Source organism: Crocodylus porosus, unplaced genomic scaffold, assembly GCF_001723895.1.
Source record: "Crocodylus porosus isolate Cpor-Errol unplaced genomic scaffold, CroPor_comp1, whole genome shotgun sequence".
Lineage (NCBI taxonomy): Eukaryota > Metazoa > Chordata > Crocodylia > Crocodylidae > Crocodylus > Crocodylus porosus.
This window is the reverse complement of record NW_017728906.1, coordinates 173,591,349-173,607,679: the sequence shown is the minus strand read 5'-3', so window position 1 is coordinate 173,607,679 and position 16,331 is coordinate 173,591,349.

The window sequence follows — 16,331 nt, the reverse complement described above, 5'->3', positions numbered from 1 at the left end:
GTATTGTTATTTGTGAAGGTTTAAAGAAATATTATGGTTAAGTTACTTGGGTTATATAGGTTAATATCCCTATGTGTAACTGTGTTGTAAAGGCTGTAAGTTATTTGGTTCATATTTGGTATTATATGTAAATTGTGGAATATTATATAGTATTATATGTTAAACCTTGTAAATATTCTATGTTTTATATTAAGTGTCTGTATTTATTTTTGTAATAAACTGTATGTAGTGAAGTATTTGGTTCTGGCTTAGCTCTATAGAGAGGGGAAGAAGCTGCTCTAGTAGCTGACTCCATCCTGAGCACCCTGCCTGACCACCACCACTGTCACTGGAGGACAGGGCACACCCCCTGGGTGTACCCAGGCTACATTCATAAGATATATGCAGAGATTTCAAATATGAATCCATCCTGCCATAAGCGTTCTGGCCTGTTGTAGTCTTTCTGAATTCTCTGCAACAGCATTGTTTTATTATTTTTCTGTAGTCAAAAAACAAATGAAAGCTAAGAACTGAGATTTTTCAAAGCGTGTCTTGAGCTTACTGAGGGGTGTCTTGACTCTAACATGGAATGCCTTGAACCTAAAATGATTGAGAACCCCTGCCTTAGATACTAACTAGTTCAGAGAGGTATAAACTTTCACAGACCACAATATAATTCTTCAAATGCTAAGAGAATACCGTGTGGACTATCCTTCTTTTACTGCTCCCCTCCCCCGATGTAAAATAATCATAATCTAGAGGGATCACAAAGAAAGGTATTCAGGTTCCATGTACATTCAGTTCTCAACTAACATGAAAACACAAACCTCAAATCATGTCAAGCACCAAATAGTAAGAACTCTTGGAAACAACACAGCTGGCTTGGACTGGAACCAGCGTTTAGTGGTGAAAGGCTCTACAGTGCGTTTTGAAGTCTATGGTCCAGTCAATTCCACAATAAGTTAGTATTTTTGCAAAATTTAGATAAAACCAAGGTTTGTACATTTGCGTTCCCTTCCCTGTCTGCAGCAATAAGCAGACAATTGCAAACTAGGGATTTGTGCTTACTTCTGTAGTTATGCTGGTGCCCAAACAAAGGAATAAACTAAAAAGAAGTTAACGTAAAAGCTCCTTTTGAACTAGAAGAAAGAAATCAATATCTGAAACAAAACTGTTAGGGAAAAAAGCAGCTGACTCTTCTGCATTCAATACCTCTTTTAGTGGGTCTAAACTCTACTACCCTCTTCTCTTGCAACTGGCATGGCTAATTCATATTGTTTCTGTTGTGTTCCTTTAAGACCCTTTGAGCCCTCTCTTTGTGTGATAATCTTACTTTTTATTTACTAAAAAATAAATACATTTTACTCTCCTGGGCAAGGAGAGGAGTGTGAAAACCTGAACATTAATGACTTAGAAAAACAGAGGGAAAGTAAAAAAATAATCCAAAAGATATTACTTTGAAAACCTCAGAAATTGTCAATCTTTTTTGTTTGCTAGTGCCTCACTCTTGATTTCTTTAAACATTTTGTTTGGCAATACTGTTCAAAGACTTTGAAACCCATCTGTGCTGCTCCTATGTTGTTTTTACTTCCCCAGCAATTGGTGTTTCATTTATTTTTTTACAATGTAATATACCTGAATGTAAGCAAACTGTAATTAAAATATAATCTTTTGAGGCAGGGAGCTATGTGTTTGTATGGTGCCTGCAATATTTTGCAAGCTGCTACTGTAATCAATAATAATTATTGGATATTCAGTTTTTTCATAGGAAGAATCAGATTTTAAGCCTGGAGGAATATGTTATGATAATCTAAAAAGATTGCCTTCATAATGCTTCTTTTCTGAATCAAGGCCATAACTTCTGGTTGAATTAGAACATATTTAAAGAAAGCAAACTAATCTTGATTTAAAGACATCAGGAGATGAATAATTCACCTTGTTCCTTTGTAAATTGTTTCAGTGGTTATAAAAATAGCATTAAAACAGAAGAATGGTACTTGGGAATGCCTCTTTAAGGCACCTTTGCCTAATACACTGTACAAAGACAACAGTGTGGAGTAGTTTTTATAACACAGAATCAAAATGAGACATCTGGCAAAGTGTGTAAACCATCTGTGAAAATAGCATAGCCCCCATTATATATAATAATCTGGATAATGTCTCAATTAGTTACGATTTCACAGTGTTGGGAGTGTAAATGAAACTGTACCTCCTATGGGAAAATCTGATTAAAATGTTACATACGTATTTGTGTACATCGTCCAGAGGTGTTGGCTGCATCGTATGGTAAGGTTGTGCTAACTGAGGTATTTTGCCCCACAAAGTAGCATGCTTCTTACAGAGTCTGCAAAATCATTTACTGAATCTTGGAAGATTGTCCAATACTTTGCAAACAGCATTTACAGACAGGAATTTTTCTTTGACGGAGCATTGTGTATGTCAAGGACCCAACTGGATGCCTATCAAAATTAATAGAGACCTATCCATTGACTTCAGTGGGGTTTGGATCATACCACATTTCTTCATAAAAGCTAGTCTGTAACAAGTCTGTCATGTTTTTGTACTGATATAAGCATTTAAAGTGAAATCCATAGTTATTATTTTGCATCTACATTCTAGACCTTGAATTGAGTTTATGATTACAGCCTGCCACTTTTTGGTAATTTCTAGCAAAACATACAGTAGAAAGGAGGAAAATAATGGAAAAGATGATAAAATAATCCACTAACAGGAATGGATATTATTCTTATGTCTATAATAACCTAAGTAAATTAGGGGTTCACTGATAGAGAATTTTGCAGCTGATAGCCAAATTTTAAAGAGGCATATCAGCTGATACCAACTCAATTTCCAATACCCAGCCTGGCAGCAAGGAAAGCTGCCTCCAGCTGGTAAGTCTGGTGTGGTGGAAGGGGGCTGGGGGAGCAGAACAGGGGCCCGCAGTGAGGGAGGAGTGGGGCTGGGGCAGGCGCTTCCCAGCCAGGGTGGGGAGGCATGGCATGGAGCTGCAGCTCATCTGCGGGGTGCGGCTTCTGCCACTGCACACGGCTGATGCGGGAGCCACTGATCTGGCAGCTCAACTGGCACTCACGTGCTTGTCTGGCAGCTCCTGCTACTACTCCCACTGCTAGTCTGGGAGGGCATAGGAGTGGGGAGGGTGTGCCCCTGGATCTGCACGGGGCAGAATGGGCTGGGGCCAGGGCTGCACCAAGCTCTTCCTGGTGGCGCAGGGCTGTGCTGGGAAGGGGGCTATGGCAAATTTGTGGCTGCAGGCCCCTGTAGCCCCCTTCCCAGTGCAGCTGTTCCCTACTGGGAAGAGCTTGGCAAAGCCCTGGCCCCAGCCCACCCCACTCTGTGCAGATCTGGGAGCACTGCCCCACCATGCCCTCCTGGACAAGAGGTGGGAGCAGCAGTGGGAGCTGCTGGATGAGCAGGTGAGTGTTGGATAAGCTGCTGGACCAGTGGGTCCTGCATGAGTGGTGCACAGCAGCGGGAGTCAATCCCACTCCCCATCACCCCCCCCAGACAAGCTGCAGCTCTATGCCATGCTTGCCCTTCCCTGGCTGGGTAGCGCTTGCCCCAGCCCCATGACTCCCTCACTTCAGGGGCCTTGATTTGTGCCCCCAGCCCCTTCCCTTGCCCCTCCCCTTCCACTGTACCAGACTTTCCAGCTGGAGACAGCTCTCCACACTGCTGGGCTGTGCTCCTCGCTGCCTGTACTGTGCTGCAGCTACACACATATGTGGGCCATTTATTGGCCAAATTATCAGCATGAGATGCCCGATTTCAATACAGTAAATTTTCTTTATCCAGGTGCCTATCTGATATCAGACCAATGTATCAGTGTACCTCTAATGTAAATTATAACAGCAGATTTTGTTTAGTGATAACAGTGACTTTAGTATGTAGAAGTTATGGTTTATACTATGCCGTATACTAAAATTGTGATAGCACTGGCTTCTGTAAATCCCTATCAATTACCCAATGTAGGTACTCTGAGTCAGCTTTGTGATCACCTAAACAGTTAAAAGCTCTCACAAAAAGGTCAGTGGTTTATTTAAAATGCTCAGGGTTTTTCCATCTGTTTTCTCTCTCATGGATGGAGATTTAACCTTCAGTCTCTCTAGATTTTCAGAGAAGCGTGCTTCTTTGTTACCATCACACCGATTGCTACCCAAGCACTAAACAGGGGGCTGGACTCGATGATCTCCCGAGGTCCCTTCCAGCCCTAATGTCTATGAAATCTATGAAATCTATGAAATAAACAAACAATGCCTACATTTCAAAAGATGCTGTTACCAGAAGAACAGAAATAAAGCAAATTAAACTAATTCCTCCTCCTGGAATCCCTGAGTAAACTTCCTCTTGGCAATCTGGGAAAGACCTAACACCTATCAATGAATCTTTTGTTACATATTCAGCCATGGAAAAGTGTATGAACTAAAGCAAACTGGACTTTTTTTGGAGGTGTTCAGGAAATAAATACAAGAATCAGGTAGAAAACATGACTTGTAGTGAGAAACTTAAAAAGCCCAGTCTAGTGCGTTTATCCAAGAGGCATTTAAGAGGTGGTTTGATCAAAGTTCATAGAAACCAAAGGGTGAAGAAGTCTCTGATAGTACTTGCCTTTTTAAATATATCAGAAAAAAGCACAGCAAGACAATGATGGGTAGCTTAAAATAAACACATTCAGACTAGAAATAAAGTGCATATTTTTAAATATTGATGGCAATTAAACCCTGGAGAATTTATGTTTGGTGCAGAATTTACTGGATGAAGTGCTTTGACTCTTTTTCAGGAGGTTAGATTAGATGGTCACAATGTTTCCTTCAGGCCTAATAACTATGGAACTATAAAAAAAAAATTCAAAATTCACCTTTCTCTGAAAATGAACCTTTTTTCTTGTAAAAATATATCCATTTATCCAAAATGTTTGTTCCTTTCTGAATCTGTATAACTTCTAGCATCGTTGTTACTGTAAACATTGTCACAGTTTTTAGCTGCTGAGAAACCAGGGTTTTACTCTTCTCCATCACAGCCATCCTCCACTACTGTCCTGGAAATTAAATACATCTGACAATAGCTCCAAGAAGCATCATGGCTGGGTCTTGCTCAAAGAATCCTTCCTATCTTCCCAAGAACAAAAACAAATCTGGGGGAGTTCCAGGAGAGAAATAGATCCAAATGTTATGAAAGGCATACATTAAATAATTAATGGGGAAAATACTGCTACTAGATTAACTCAGTACTTTTAATCATAGTCAAGGTTGGACCTGCATTTTGGATGTCAGGGTATTCATAATTTTAATTTTGCCATCAAATACTCAATGGTAGGTAAAATCTCTTCAAATAAGTTGAGAGTCCTTTAGTAGTATTCTTTATATCCTATGTTTAGTGAGCATCAGGAACTATGCTTCATGTGTTGTACCTAGACAGAAACATTTCTTATTCTACTGTGTCATTGCAATTCCTTCATAGTGGGTGTATCTACATGAGAGGCTAATTGCACAGTAGCTAGAAGAATACTGTGCAGTATCACATCACAGCATGGATGGTGCTAATACTCTACGGTATGGTATTATTAGGATACTGCACAGTAGTGTCACCTACAAGACATTTGGTGGAACTACTGTGCAGTAACTACAGTTACTGTGCATTTATTTAGTACTTGTATTACCAAATACAAGTACTAAATAAAAGCACAGTAAAGACAGCAGTGTCTCTTGTAGACATGCCCAGTGTTGTGTAAACTATTTGTTGTGTAAAAAAAAAGCAAGTAACATTTTACAGTGCTAGACAAGTTTTAATCTATAAAAACAAAATTTCCAGTACTCTGAGATTCATAAGGCACTAAGCTCAAAAGTCAAATCTAGAGAGACAAGAGCTGGTGAGATTCTTGCTGCATAAGACAACATCATGAATGGCCATAAAGTTCATGTGGAGGCTGGTTTCTTTCCAAATTACCCTGCACTGGTACTGTTCACGTTCAGATATCCAAAGAGTTATAGTTTAGGGATGAAGAAAAGCCTTCCAGACCACTCAAACTATAAAGAATTGGAGATAAGTCAGATTCATGGAGCTCAGTAAAATCATAGCAAGATATTAAAGACAGCTAATGCTGCTTCTCCTTACTATTATAACAGGGCCACTTTCATCCTGGAGTCCCTCCATTAGGTTCCTCCTCAGTGCTTTAAAGTTCATTACACTTAATAAATTGCTTTGTGGTTTGTGGAACCTCAACAGAGGTCCAGAAATTTGGTGTTTCTTTGATTAAACCCATTATGGACCTAAGTCAGTAGGCATTCTCCCAGTAAGCCTAACTGATACAAAAAGGGGCAGACACCCTTCAAAAGGTGGTTATGGTTGACTTTTTTAAGAAAACGTGATGGTACTGTTATAGTCTAATGCAGGGCCAGGCAACTATTTTGGCTGAAGGGCCACTTAATGAGTTTTGGTGAGCTGTCAAGAGCCACAAGAGTAGGTAGCCCTATCCCTTGATAGGTGCTCAGCCCCCTGGTTGCCATCTTGGAACTAGAAGTCCTGCTCCTAACTCCCTGACCTTTGCTACCAGAAGTCTCTCCCCTTCCTCCTCAGAAATGCTCCTTTTGGGAGTGGGGAGCTGACATCTTGGAACCCAGAAAAAAACAAATCATACACTAAAAGTCAAACATCTACTATAACATATCTTAATTTTATTACAAAAAAATAGTTTTGTCATGATTTGTGTTTGTGTACTGTATATAGAGCTGATTGCATAATAACTCAAAAATAAAGTCATAGTCTGTATATTGTGTATGGGGGTGTGGTTGGGGTGGGGGTGTGCATATAGTGGGGTGTGGGGTGTGTGGGGGATTATGAGGGGGTGTGGCTATGTATGTGGGGGCAATAAGGTATGTTGGGTGGTGCATATGTGGGGGGGTTGTGGGGGAAGGGTGTGGGTGTGTGGCATTTGTAGCGTGTGAAGAAGGGTGAGGGGTGGGGACACCCCACACACTGCCCCCATAATGCACAGCCCCCAGCAGCAGCAGCAGCAGCAGCAGGCGGCAGGGGTACTTAAGGTGCCTGTACTTGACACAGGTGCTGCCACCGGTGGCACACAGCTCTGCCAGCACTGCATATGGGGGTGAGGAATGCAGCCAGGCAGGCTCGTCTCTCATGTGGGGCTCCCTGCAGCACACGTGCAGCTCTTGCACTCATTTTTTTTTTTAAGGAAAACTTTTCATGCTCCAGGTCAAATTAACCACATCATTTTGGAATCCTTTGAATCATTCAAAAAAACCTTTATGTGGCCCTAATACTGGCAAGAATCCTTCACCCCAGACTTTTCAGCCTTGGTCTTCAGATACTTACAAATCCTTTGACAGGCATCCTATGTGGAGCCCCAAGCCTGGAGGCTTGGGGTTTAGGTGCCCCCAAGTTTTGCTTGCCTTCAGCTGTAAGGCTGCAGCAGCTATCTAGGAAGAAGTCTCCTATTTCCATAAAGTTGGTGTGTAGCCAAGATCCTCCCACTGAAAAATGGCCAGTGGGAAAATAACTTTGAGGCTCTCATAAGGAGTCCTGTCCTCAAGTAGTCAAGGGTGTACCCTTCATTACACAAAGCCATTTTTAAGTCACCTACTTGGTCAGGGTATTGCTCCTGACACTACTGAGGTCATGGTATTTCTTCTGCCAGAAAAGTGGAGGGGAGCCCTGGCCCCTGCTTCCCTGCAGTGTTTCGGGATCTGTGCAGCAGGGAGCAGTGCAAGCAGCTGGCTTCATCGTGTGGCGCTTCCCTTGGTGGTGCAAATAGGAGCTGCATATGTGCCATGGAGGCCCCATTCAATAGAGGTCATTCAGCTGGTCTGCACTTCTTGACCCCATGTGTAGTGTTGGCTGGAGCTGAGCACTGCTGGTGGCAGTGCTTGCACAGGGCCCGAGCACCCTGAATGCCTTTGTCTGCTGTTGCTGCTGCTGCTCCTGCTGCTGCCACCGGTGGGGGCTGTGCATCATAGTGAGGAATGTGTGGGAGGTCCCCACACCTCTCACCATCCCTCCCAAACACACCCTGCCTACCTGAGCTCCATGCTCCTGCCACCCCTCTGGATGGGCTCTGTGCTGCCATGAGCCCCATGCTTCACACTCCCACCCAGTTGCAGCTCCCCCTCCAGCCCCTGACCCTGCTGCTTCCTTACCTGGTACCCAGAGCAAGCAGGCCTAGCTTCTGCCTTGTGCAGTGTTGGGGATCCGCACTGCTTCATGCAGCCTCTGCAGTCCCTTCCAGCTCTCCACCAGCCCCATGCACCACTCTATCCACTGAGGAGGCTGGGCTTCTGCCATTTGCAGGGTTGGAGACCCGTGGTGCCTTGTGCAGCTGCTGAGGTCCTGACCGCTCCTTGACCCTCAATGCACCGATCTGTGCACTGTCACTCCTGCCTCATGCAGGGTTGGAGACCCATGCTGCCTCGTGCAGCCATGGAATCTCATCCTCTCCCAATCCCTCTGTGCATTGATCTGTGGACTAACGCCATGGGTCCCTCTGTGGTGGGCTGGGGATGCAGCCACTTGCTGCTCCCTGTTAGGCAGCAGAGTCTTCTGGGGTGCTTCTGGGGTAATGGTTCTGTCCTTCCGGTCAGCTCTGTCATCGCTTCACAAACCCCATCTTTGTCATCCCTTGCTGACAGTTCCCCGTGTGGTGGGCACGTGAGTTTTTATCATTTTTGGGTGCTCCACCCCCAAATTGAAATAGGAAAGCCTGAGGGGTTAGTTCCCTCTCAGATCCTCTTCTTTACCCAGCCCCTGGGTCAGGGTGGGCAAGCTTGCCTCCTGCCTCCTCCTGATTGGTGGAAATACTCCACCAAATGGCCTGAGCCATTTTGGGCTCATACTAACAATCCAGGCTGTTCGTGGGCCCACCAACCATCCTGCCACACCTCAGCTGAATCTGAGCCAAAACCAAGGCCACCTTGACCTCAATCATTGAGCTTCCGTATGCTGCTGATGCTGTATTGTGTGGTCACTCAGAAGCAGACCTTCAGGCAATCATCTACATCTTTACCTAGGCATACAAGAATATAGGACTGATGGACTAGCATTCAGAAGCCTATGGTACTCCAACAAAAAGCTCCTAATGAATAGTCCTCAGTTCTGGTAATCCAGATCCATTGTAAGACTGGAGAATGTTGAGTATTTCCCATAGCTCAGAAGCCATCTCTTGCAAAAGGCTGACATCAGTGAACAAATCCAACATCACCTCAAATGTGCAAGTGCAGCCTTTGGATGCCTGAAGAAATGGGTGTTCAAAGAACATGACATCAGTTCTGAAACCAAACTCATGGTTTATCAAGAAGTTGTGATCCCCACTTTGCTGTATAGAGCTGAGATGTAGACAACATACAGGAGAAATCTAAAGTTGTTGGAGAAGTACCTTCAAAACTGCTTCTGGAAAGATCCTTCAAATCCAGGGGGAAGACAGATGCAGCAGTGTTAGCATCCTCCTCAATGCAAACACCATGAGTATTGAGGTGATGATCATCTAACATCAACTTCATTGGCCCAGCCATGTCATCTGGATGTCCGACTTCAGACTCCTGAAGCAAGTTTTATTATTCCAGCTCAGCCAAGGTGTACACTCAAGAGGAGAGCAGAGAAAGTGCTTCAAACATCCTCAAGTTCAAGTTAAAATAATGCAACATTGATGTCAACTTGTGGGAGGCTATCACTCAGGGCCACCCTAAATGAAGGAAGCATCTGTTGCAGGGATTTCAGTACTTTGAAACCTCACAACTACAATGGAAGATGGAAAAGCAAGAGCAGCAGAAACAGTTTGTTGTGGACCAAGTTAAGAATCCAGTGCCACCCACCCCACAGAGAAACATATGTCTGAGCTGCAGTAGAGTCTTTTGATCCCCAGTAGATCTCATTCAGCCATCTTTGGACACACAGATAAGAGAATCATGGAAAACAATCATCCTTGACGGCAAGGGATTACTGAAGAAGAAAATATAGTAACAATCCTGGAACAGAGCCTGAAACAGAGTCATCATTGGCAACCCCTTGATTTGAAGATGATCTCTACTATGGCTCATTGATGGGTCTTGTGGTGACTTATAAGTCCAATCCTTGAGCCACAGACCTGTCTGCAGAAGTTACAGGTATTTCTGAAGGGAAGGATTTACGATAAACCTGGTTGAATATAGTATCAGACTTACCTGATTTGTGTCAAACCAGTTTATGGAACTTCTGTCCCAGACCCCTTCCTGGTTTAAGTTAAATAAGAATCCCCAATCATCCCAGCATTGATGTGTAACTTCCATCCCTAGCCCAGGTGTCAGCATCCATAAAGTATGCCTGCTATGGGTCCTTGTAATGTTTTCTCTGGCCACTGTGAGATCTCAGGTTGTTACTAAATGGGACCTCAGCTTAGGTAGGCTAAGATTTCTCTTCTTTTCCTTCCTCCATTCTTTCTTCTGTGCTTTGAGAGCAAGATACTTTTTCTCAAAATAGGTTGCTGCTTGGTTGAGGCTGAGGCACCATTGGAGTTTGCTGGCATCCAGCTCCTCCTGGCTCTTGGGCTAGGGACAGACATTCAAAAAGCCTGAGCCTGAATTGATTCAATCTTTGCAGGTTAGTCTAACCTGCAGAGCTTGAACCAATTTGTAAGTGGATAGACATTCACTTTTAAATCAAGAAATACAGGTACATACTTGTAGTGGCTCAGGCTAGAAGCTAGGGAGCGCTAGAGCAAGCCCTTGATTCCCTTCCACAGTGTTGAGCGGGGGGGAGGGGGTACCCCGCCTACATAGTCCTAGGCTTTTCCCAGCTCGCTGCTGAAGGGGTGGGGAGTGTTGCCAGACCCTGGCCCCTGACCAGCACTTTGAGGCAAAGAGGGGCGGGGAGGGAGGACTGCTTGTATGGACTGCATTCATCTGTTGATGATACTGAGCTTTTCAATCTCCCTCTCCCTGCTTCTTCATACTGTCTGCAGCAAACCTGACAGGCAAGCCAGCCAGCTGGGAGCTGTTAACACGAAGCTTATCACAGACCATTGAGAAAACATAAGCCTTAGTTCAAGCTCTTCTTAAACAGCTTTTATCCAAGGAAGGAACAGAGGGATACTACCAGCAGGGCTGCTGATTAGCTCTAAAAAGCCGTAAGTGGACACTGTTCTGTCTGCATTTGTCCCAGTGAAATTGGATATACACACACATACACACCTCTCAGCATTAGCTAGCACGGGGGTGGTGTGACTGTGACCAGATGCTGGCTCGGGCCCGTGCTGTAGCAGAGAGAAGGGAGAGAGGGGAGAATCCCTGTTTTGAGTAGCGAATGACCGGGGATGGGGGCGGGGGCGGGCAGGGGAAGCCAGGCAGATGCTGCTGTGCCTAAAGTCTCTAACTCCTCAGCCAGCCAGTTCACTGATAGTGCTTGATCTAAAGAGGAGAGGAGCAGGGCCAGCTCTGCTCTCTGGAGCAGACAGCCCAGCCCAGGCCAGCCCAGGGCTGGAAAGCATGCTGGGATGCTTGGGGATTCTGATTTAACTTAAACCAGGAAGGGGTCTGGGACAGAAGTTCCATAAACTGGTTTGACACAAATCAGGTAAGTCTGATACTATATTCAACCAGGTTTATCATAAACCATTTTCAGCCATTTTGAAACTGGTTAATGTGCACTGAACTTATGTTCTCTTTACAGGTATAAACCAGTTTCTGATCACTTAAACCAATTTATGTGTAACTTCCGTCCCTAGCCCAGATGTCAGCATCCATAAGGTATGCCTGCTATGTATCCTTGTAATGTTGAGGTGAGATCTTAGGTTGTTACTAAACGGGACCTCCACTACCAGGTGAGTGCCACAGCCACAGGGCTAAAGTCTTACTCCTCTTGCTCCTCCCTGTCTGGCTTATTGAGCATAGCAGTTCTTTGTTTCTCAAGAGCCAGCTTCAGTTGCAAGCATGGAAAATGAAGAAACACATGTAGAAAATGAGGTTCACACAATTTGCTCTCCCTGAAAAACAACTGTGTATTCCCTTCTCTTTTAGATCTTCATCTACAACAGTCTTATGATGAAGTATTTATCTAACGCTAGACTGGAAACTCTTTAAGGAAAAGATCTTGTGTACATGTATGTCTGTAAAATACCCAGCGTACATATGGTGTGAAATACAATAGTACTGTATACTAATTAATACCTGTATTCAGTTCATAACGAGTTAAAGAATGATTGAACGTACAAGTAGAGTTGTTGTGAAGCTGGGTGTTTGGAGTGAAGATAGTGTGACAGATAATATGAAGTCAGAGGATCATATTAAGTAACTATATTTATTTTTATGTTAACTCACTCCAGCTGTGTTAATTTTTTTCAATATGTTCAGTTTAGAATCTCTTTCAGTGTGAATATGCCATTCAGTGTGAATATGCAGGATTGTTAATGTGCTTGATTAAGAGGAAATTAGAATGCTAGTTGATATTTTGTCAGCCAAGTTTGATGCCCAGTGAGCTTATGTTAATAGGAAACTTACATGGATGGTCAGACTCTACTGGATTTTGTTTCTTATGATATATTATGCTGTGTCTAGGATAACTAATGTGATGCTAAAAGCATAGGTAAAACATTTGCTCACTAAAACTAACAAAACATTTTTAAATGCCATTTTCTGTGGGGTAATGTTTCTCTATTTTAGAGGTTCTTTACTAAAATGTTATTGACCTTGATTTCTGTCCTTGCTCTTACATGAGTTATTCAACTCACACTGCCCTTAGTTGTGTCACAGAGTTACCCATAATAGAAGAGGCTCTTTCTATGTGAGAACTGCACTAAATGTAACAATTGAAAACACATGCTCATGCTAATAGAACGGTTTTATAATTTGCTACAAACCATTACACTCAAGTAAAATACATTGTATATAATTTTTGCAAATTAAGTACATTGGCCAAATTGACAATTCTGGAGACTGCAACTATCTGTTGGCTGCAGCATTTTCAAATTCAATTCTGCAAAATAAAGTGGGAAGACACAGAAGTACTGGAGTGTGCAAAATACCAGGTACAGAGGGACCTGTCCATGGATTACCACCTTGATAGGGAACAGAAGCTTGTATGTACCAATGACTCTAAGAGCAACACCATCAGGATTCTGGAAGGCCACCTATGGTGGGAAGGTCAAAGGTGAGTATCAAACCAAGAGCAGTCCAACACAACAGAAAGACCTCAGTGGTGGAGCAGGCAGATGCAGAAGGCATACTTCTCGATCGCTGCAAAGGTGGATGAAGGCTGCAGTGGAAGAGTAACTCCAGTCATATTGGATCTCCTTGCCACTGGACACATTTCTCCTCCACCAAGATCCATGCAGTTTTTGATGTGCAATGGCCTCCTCACATAAAACAAGTCACACACAGGCTTCTCCCACTGGTCCAACATCTACTACTACAATAACCAGTACCAATACCGAGAGGTCCATAACTTCTATAAAGTCCTGTGCTGATGGATGAGTGGTGGTGGGAACAGATGAAGTGATCACCACTTGTCCCTAGTCATGGATCTACATTTAGGCAGTGGTTGTGTGATGGTCACTTCACCCTTGACATGGGAAAGGAGGGTGATTTGGCAGCTGCCATCATGACTGAGAAATCCTTTTTAGGATACCCTCTGGTCACCCAACATGGGGAGGGGGCTAGAAAAAGTGCTCCAAACATAGGCTGTCCCACTTTACCTTACCCAACTGGATAGCCGCTTTCAGGAGGATCATTTTGAAATACAAAAATGTCTTTTGTACACACCTTACTAGATGACCCAAACAGTGACACATCTAAACACAGAACAGATATTGTCACTTGAAAACTCTTGTGATATAACATCAATATTACTGCTTTTAGTGAGACCAGACATGCAGATGAAGGCCAACTGAGGTAGTAGGGGGTGGCAATATGTTCTTCTGGAAAGGGAAATCTGTAAATGGCACAGCATTGGTTTTGCCATTAAGCACCAGACTGTCAGCCTTGGAGGCAGAAAAATGATAGAAATGGAAGGAAAGGGAATAAGACTGAGAAATATGTGGTTTGACCCTTCCTTTAGCCATCACCTGTGGTGTCTGCCAGGGAGGCCACGGCTCTAGGATTGGCCTTCTTAAGCATCAATGGACTCATCTACAACCCCTTACTTGATCCATGAGAGTGATCATCCTTAACCGGGATGGATTGCTGCTGCTGCTGATGACAGAGCATGCAAGACTGACACACTTAGAAACCAATATCAAGAAGAGGAAGTTGCAATGGATCAGCCATGTCAGGAGGATGGGGGGAGACTGTATCCCCAAGTATATTTTGTAGAGTGTGATTCAAAAGTGGGTTCACCCTCTGGTGATACCGTGATGTGTGCAACAATGATATGAAGTTATTAGATATCAATGTAGAAAGCTGGAAGGAGTGTACAGAATAAGGTCCAGCCTGGATGAAACATCTAGCATTGGGTGCAGCACAACGTGAAGCAGCAAAGATCCGCAGGATGGAAGCAAAGCAAGAAAGAATAAAACAGCATACTGCAAGCTTGAACTCCAACTCAGACAACATATGGATCTGTGAAACTTGTAACAAACTGTGTCACTCTTGAATTGGACTTATCAGCCTCAAATGGATCTTATCAGGCATCTTACTAGACTTCTTATGTGTACAACATGATCCAGAGGACTGATGGTTGCCTATATGTAGCAAACATTAAACTTGGTGTGCAATCCATCTGGCAGCTTGTCATGGGAATATCTTGGAAGTCCCACTGGTGGGGTTAAGGTGCAGTTCATATCTCTGTGTCCAGTTCCTTCTCAGCTTTTCTGCTAAGTGCTAATTGTGGTGATGCATTTTGGCATCATACGTTCTTAGAAAGATAGGTCTGGAAGGCACTTCAGGAGATCATCTAGTCCAGGGATGGACAAAATATGGCCCGCAGGCCAGATCTGGCTCACCAAGGGATTTTATTTGGCCTGCAGCAGGTCTCTCAGCCCTGCTCAACTCAAGTGTGAAGGTCAGCCTGGGCCATGGCACATATAGCCGGTCCCACCGCCCCCAAGTGCGCAGTGGGTCTGGGGCAGTGCGGTGGCCAGATTCCACTTCTTAGCAGCCCCAGTAGTGGTGGCTTCTTCCAGCTGCCACTGCCAGTGTTGCTACCACTGCCAGACTCAGCCCTGCTGCCCAGGCAGCCCAGCCTGTCCACCTTGCACCCATTGTCAGGGGCACCAGATGGAGTGGGTGGATGAGGTCTCCATGGAAACTGTCCAGGACCCATGTAGGCAAGGTGTGCTCAGCCGGGCAAATGAGATGGGGTTGTGGGTAGGCAGGAAACGGTGAGTCATTCCTCAATTTATATTTGTGCATTTGATTGTTCCAGCCTACATGCAGAACTTTTCACTTATCTTTATTGAATTTTATCCTATTTTTTTCAGACCCTCTTCTAATTCATGAAGGTCATTTTGAATTCTAATCCTATCCAGTTATCTAACACCTATCCAATTTGTGCTATCTTCAGATTTACTAAGGGTACACTCAGTTCCATCCTCAAGTCATTAATGAAGACATTGAAGAATACTGGGCCCAGGAAAGACCCTTAGGGAACCCCATTTAATGCCTTATCCCATTTAGACATTGAACTAGATGAGTACCCTTTCAACACACTTATCCAATGAGTTATGCATCCATTTTACATTAGTTCAATGTGGCCTGTATTTCCTTAGCTTAGTCATGAGAATGCATGAGAATGAGGGAAACAGTGTCAAAAACCTTGCTTAAAACACATCCACTGCTTTTCCCCATCCACAAACCCCAGCATCATAGAAAGAAAACAGACTGGTTAGTTCCTTGTTATCCTCTGTGTGTTAAGGGATTCATTCTCTAATGATATGTTCCAGTAACTTTCTGGGTATCAAGATTAGGTTTACTATTAGGTATAAAATTCCCAGAGCCCTATATTTGCCCTTTTCTAGTTTTTGGGACCTAACTTTACCTTCATGAATCATTAAAGATCCAGTTACCTCAGCCTCTTCTTTGCGTGCTCTAGAATAAATCTCATCCACCCTGCTGATTTGTTTCCGTAATCTCTAACTTATTCTGTTCCTGTGCTAGGTGGATTATCTACACCTAAAGCTTTGCTACTAACTGAACCAGTCATCTGATAGTTGATCTTTTGTAAAGACAGAAGTAAAAAGGGATGTAACAGTTCAGCTTTCTTAATATCATTGAACATTAGTTCCCCTCCCCTCTCAGTAAAGGGCCTATACTTTCCTTTGTCTTCCTTGGTTTCATAGTTTCATAGTAGCTAGAGTCGGAAGGGACCTAGGTAGATCATCTAGTCCGACCCCCTGCCTTGGCAGGAAAGAGCACCGGGGT